This window comes from Taudactylus pleione, unplaced genomic scaffold (assembly GCF_031769625.1).
Source record: "Taudactylus pleione unplaced genomic scaffold, aTauple2 ptg000330l, whole genome shotgun sequence".
NCBI classification, from domain to species: Eukaryota; Metazoa; Chordata; class Amphibia; order Anura; family Myobatrachidae; genus Taudactylus; species Taudactylus pleione.
Genome location: NW_028284731.1, coordinates 4017654 through 4023653, shown reverse-complemented (window position 1 = coordinate 4023653; position 6000 = coordinate 4017654).

Here is a 6000-nt window from a genome sequence, read left to right as displayed (position 1 = left end):
CATTTGTATCATTGTTCATTGTGATGTCTGTAAATGTTACACTTGGCGCTTCAATAAAAAATTTGTTTATAAAAAACAAGGGGTATTTCCTTTTGTTCCTACACTTTCACATTACACTGTTGATATAAGCGTGGGGAGTGTGAGTGCATGTGCTGTATGACAATGCAAAAAAAAACAGACTTACATTGAGCTCCATGAGATATAAAGTGGAGCCTCAATGTCTACAGGTTACCATGGTAAAAGGCAAACATTTACATAGGCTGTATAGAGAGATTTTTCTTTAGAACATCTGCGTTGTGTAGTCTGGGTTAATGTGTATTCGATAGGACTTAGATTAGCAGAAAATGAGCAATTTATCTCCCAGTAATTAATGAGCATAAGGTATAAATAGTAATTAAGAATTTTGCTATTGCTTTCTAAATTGAATATAGTTATATCTTATGATAGTTGAGAGGGTACATTAGATGTGCAAGAGGGACACATTCCGTTGAATGTCTCTGGTTGATGAATAGACATCGTATCCTATTCTCCTCAATATTAATTGTGTTTTGAAAATGAAATGCATTCTATCCTCAGAGCTTAGTCTATTTCTAACAAAACATACCAAATGGTCATTTTTGTCAGCACCTACTTAAATTACCAGTATGTTTTTGATGATGGGAGAAACAGCAGCACACAGAGGAAACCCATGCAAACGTTGGGATGAACATATAAGCTCTACACACATAGATGAACATACAGTGCTTCACTTTTTCCACATTTTGTTATGTTACAGCATTATTCCAAAATGGAATACATTAATTTTTGTCCTCAAAATTCTACACACATTACCCCATAATCACAACGTGTAAAAAGTTTTTTTTTGATTTTTGCAAATTGAATAAAAAAAAAAAAAAAAACTTTCTGGATGCACTGTATAATCTACACACCATTTATGAATGACGACAAGCCCTAATATCCTGTGAAAAGTAGAGTTTTTGCAGGATTTTTGGCTTCTGACAATTTATCAAAGCATCCCTTCTGATGATGACTATCATGATCTATCACCTGCAAGTTACCTTCATGGGGCCTCCTGCTCCTCCTGTCTATGTATCATGAACAGTAGCAGTACAAGTAGCACTGCTGTCTCCAATTACTAATGCCGTATTAGGACGGTGTTACCCGTGGGTGTCCACAAGAATAAATGCTTTATTACTAAAACAAAGCATACCGTATATTAAATTTTTTTAAATTCATTGTTTTATTTTTTTTTGCTTTTAGAAGCAAACTTTAATTTTTGGGGGGTGAATCTGTAACTGGAAGACCAAGTCCGTTAACACAAATATATATAGAATGTCTTCGTTAAATTGGGATTTTGATAAATAGACCCCTTAGCATCCTGGTGAGAATCAAACCCATGGCCCATTCTAGACAGGTTGTTTGAATCTCAGAAACCGTATGGGTGGCAAACTTTGGCTGCCATAGAGCATTCAGAAGAAAAGGAATTATCAGTGAGTGTGATTGCCAGTTTTCTTCTTCAACATTAATGGCAACCATTACAATGGGATGTAACCAAACAAATCACAAGGGTGAGGGAATTAAGAATACTAAGGCATATATGCCGCATATCAAACATTTATTTAAGTGGCAGTGTGGAGAATATGTCTCATAAGCTGTGAGTCAGTAGAGGATAGCACAACCTGTTGATTATGACGTGAATAAGTATGGCAGACTGTCGCTTTCTAGCGTTCTGCTGCAGAGACCTGAGCCTTCTTCACCCAAGATCGTGCTACTGCTCTAATCGAATGTGTCCTTTGGCGCTTTTGATAATTTTTCTTATAAGTATTTTTGATTATACTAGGGGTGAGCGGGTTCGGATTTCTGAAATCCGAACCCCCCCGAGCCCCCCCGATCCGAGGCCGATCCGAGTCAGGCTCGACTTTTCCCGCCTGACTCGGATCTGAAATCGAGGCAAAACGTCATCATCCCGCCTTCCGGGTCTCGCGGGTTTTGGATCCTATATAAGGTACCCGCGTCGGCGCCATTTTCTCACTCGGCTGTGGACAGTGAAGAGGGAGGGTGGGAGTTAGGGCTGGCTGGGCTGTGTAGTGTAGTGTAGTGCAGTGTAGTGTTGTGCTGCGCTGTGCTGCTGTTGTCCATAAGGGCTGTGTCCACTCCTCCAAAGTCCATAGGGGCTGGCTGTGCTGCTGTTGTCCATAAGGGCTGTGTCCACTCCTCCAAAGTCCATAGGGGCTGGCTGTGTTGTGCTGTGCTGCTGTTGTCCATAGGGGCTGTGTCCACTCCTCCAAAGTCCATAGGGGCTGGCTGTGTTGTGCTGTGCTGCTGTTGTCCATAGGGGCTGTGTCCACTCCTCCAAAGTCCATAGGGGCTGGCTGGACTGTGTTGTGCAGTCAGTTGTCCATAGGGGCTGTGTCCACTCCAAAGTCCTGTGCAGAGTCCCAGTCCTAAAGGGGTGCTGTAGTGTTGTCCAGGGGGTGCTCTGTCCATCAGGGGTGCTCCCCCCAAGTGCAAAAAAAAATAAAATATTTTCTGTGTTTGTGAATTGTGTGCGCAGTAGCCGCACGTGCATCAACAAAGTAGTGCCAAGCGTGCGCCTGTGTCATAAGTAAAGGGCTGGCTGGCTTGTCCGTTAAAGGGTGCTGTAACTCCCAAAGTACACTCCAAACAAAATAAAAAAATATTTTCTGTGTTTGTGAATTGTGTGCGCAGTAGCCGCACGTGCATCAACAAAGGAGCAGCGCCAAGCGTGCGCCTGTGTCCCATAAGTAAAGGGCCGGCTGGCTCATTTCTTAAAGGGTGGTGTAACCCACAAAGTGCACTAGTCTCAAACTAAAATAAAAAATTATTTTCTGTGATTGTGTGCGCCTTAGCCGCACGTATATATCAATATAACATAAATGGAGGACCAAACTTTCTCCGATAAAAATAAAATAGGGAAAGATCAAGAACCACTTCCTCCTAGTGCTGAAGCTGCTGCCACTAGTCATGACATAGACGATAACATGCCATCAACGTCGTCTGCCAAGGCCGATGCCCAATGTCATAGTAGAGGCCACATACAATCCCAAATGACAAAGTTCAGGAAAATGACCTTGAAAAAAACATTTAAATCATCTGAAGAGAAACGTAAACTTGCCAATATGCCATTTACGACACGGAGTGGCAAGGAACGGCTAAGGTCGATCCCTAGTATGTTCATGACTAGTGGTTCAGCTTCACATGACGATGGAAGCCCTCCTCCCGCTAAAAAAATCAAACGAGTTAAGCTGGCAAAAGCACAGCAAAGAACTGTGCGTTCTAAGAAGATATCACAAATCCCCAAGGAGAGTCCAAGTGTGGTGGCGGTTGCGATGCCTGACCTTCCCAGCACTGGATGGGAAGAGGTGGCTCTTTCCACCATTTGCACGCCCCCTGCAAGTGCTGAAAGGAGCACCCACAGTCCACTTGCTGATATGCAAATTGAAGATGTCACTGTTGAAGTACAACAGGATGAGGATACTGGTGTAGCTGGCGCTGAGGAGGAAGTTGGCGAGGAGGATTCTGATGGTGATGTGGTTTGTTTAAATCAGGCTCCGGGGGAGACAGTTGTTGTCCGTGGGATAAAAAAGTCCATCACGGTCATGCCTGGGCAGAAGACCAAACATTCCACCTCTTTGGTCTGGCAATATTTCTAGCCAAATCCGGACAACAACTGTCTTGCCATATGTACCATATGTAAAGGTGAAATAAGTAGGGGTAGGGATGTTAACCACCTAGGAACATCCTCCCTTATACGGCACCTGCAGCGCGTTCATAAAAAGTTACTGTCAAGTTCAGAAACTTTGGCTAAGACCGTAAGCAGTCCAGGGACACCTAAATCCCTTTTTCCTGTTTTATCCAAGGAATCGGTGGATGAGGAGGATGAGGACGACATCTTGCCTCCGTAGAGCCAGTTTGTGCAGGGACACATTAATTGCCAGCTTGTTTTGTGGGGGCCCAAACGAACCAATCATTTCAGCCACAGTCGTGTGGCAGACCCTGGCGCTGAAATGATTGGTTTGTTAAAGTGTGCATGTCCTGTTTATACAACAAAAGGGTGGGTGTGAGGTGGCCCAAGGACAATTCCACCTTGCACCTCTTTTTTTTCTTTGCATTATGTACTGTTTGGGGCCTAGTTTTTCAAACTGCCATCCTGTCTGCCACTGCAGTGTCACTCCTAGATGGGCCACATGTTTGTGCCGCCCACTCGTGTCGCTTAGCATAGTCATCCAGCTACCTCGGTGCAATCTTTTGGCCATAAAAACACTAGTGTGAGGTGTGAGGTGTTCAGAATAGACTGGAAATGAGTGGAAATGAAGGTTATTGAGGTTAATAATTGCATAGGAGCAGAAAACCCCACAAATTCTGTGATTTAAGCTGTTTTTATGCTTTTTTTCAAATAAATACAGATCCAAAACACAAAACCCAGAACCCAAAACACGGAAGGGTGGTTTTGGCAAAACCAATCCAGATCCAAAACACGAAGAAAGATCCAGATCCAAAACCAAAACACGAAAAGTAGCCGGTGCACACCCCTAGATTATACGCTCATAACCATCTGGAAATATCATGTTTTGAAGGTGTATGACATTTATGAGATACCATATGAAGCTCTATCAATTGTTCTGTATTCCTACGGCAATTTGTCTTGGAAAATTATGTGAATTAGATCTAGAGAATTTACCAACTTCTTTCAATTTAGTGGCTGTGGATGAAAGGATGATAATACAGTCTCTTGATTGATATGAAATGATGATACAACCTTTGGAAGGAAACATGGATTGTCTCTCATATATTCTAACATATTAACAAGGGCTTCTTTGCATGACATGGCCTGTAACTAGCAAACTCTTATTGCAGCGATAATAGCCACTAGGAATAGTGCTTTTAGGCAGTGTTGTATCTGGAAACAGATGACGTTGTACTGGCTGCTTTAGCTTGTAGCCCACAAATGCTGGGTAACTTTATATTTACACTGCAATTTAGATTTCAGTTTGGACATGACATATCCCTCTCAGACCTAATTCTCTCTGCGCTTCTTACATCTGCCCCACCTGCAGTGTAACATAGTTTTACAAGGTGCACAGTCAATTGCTCTTTTTTGCTTTGCTCAGGGAATCAGCCCCTTAATGTCAATTTCAGAGAAACTTCAGGCATAGGTTCCATTGGTGAATCCACCAGACATTTTCATATGAAATTGAGATCCCAAGGAGCAACAAATGATTTAATGGAAGGACAAATTATTTGTATTGCTTGGAAAAAAGTGAATAATCATTCAATTTGGTCCCTAAGCATATACTCTATGCTGATACTTGTACCTTAAATAGTGTTCACTCTAGGGCAGTGGCGTAACTAGGGCAGGGCCAGCGGGGCTTGTGCCCTTGGCACCATGGCGCCGCCGGCCACGGTACCAGTCCGTCCTAGTTAGCCAGTGTAGTGCAGACTACAGTGAGTGCGGTCAGTACTACACATTTATTTGGGTGCGGCGCTAGTCTTCCCTACGCCCAGCGCCATCCTGTGCTACACAGCCGAGCCTCTTCCCTCCCCTTGAGCGCTTACTCAATAGTGTCAGGCAGAGGGTGGGAGGTGAGTTCAGGCTAGTGCATTTACACATACATGTGTGTGTTAATCAGCAGCCAATGAGAGTCAGACAGACTCTCATTGGCTGCTGCTGCTGCGCCTACTGCAAGAGCCAGGCTGGAGCTCACTCATGAGCTCCGCCTTCCGGCTCCTGCAGTGGGTAATGGGAGTGACGTCATGATGTCTCTCCCATAATGCAGAGCACGCCAGCCCAGGAGAACTGATGTGCGGATGGCGGAGGGAGCAGTGGCCGGAGCCGGAGCACTACTGGGGGGGACTACTACTGGGGGCACTGCATCGGGGGACCACCACTGGGGGCACTATATAAAGGATATAGGGGGGACCACTACTGGGGTGCTGCATAGGGGGGTCTACTACTGAGGGCACTATATATGGGGCTCA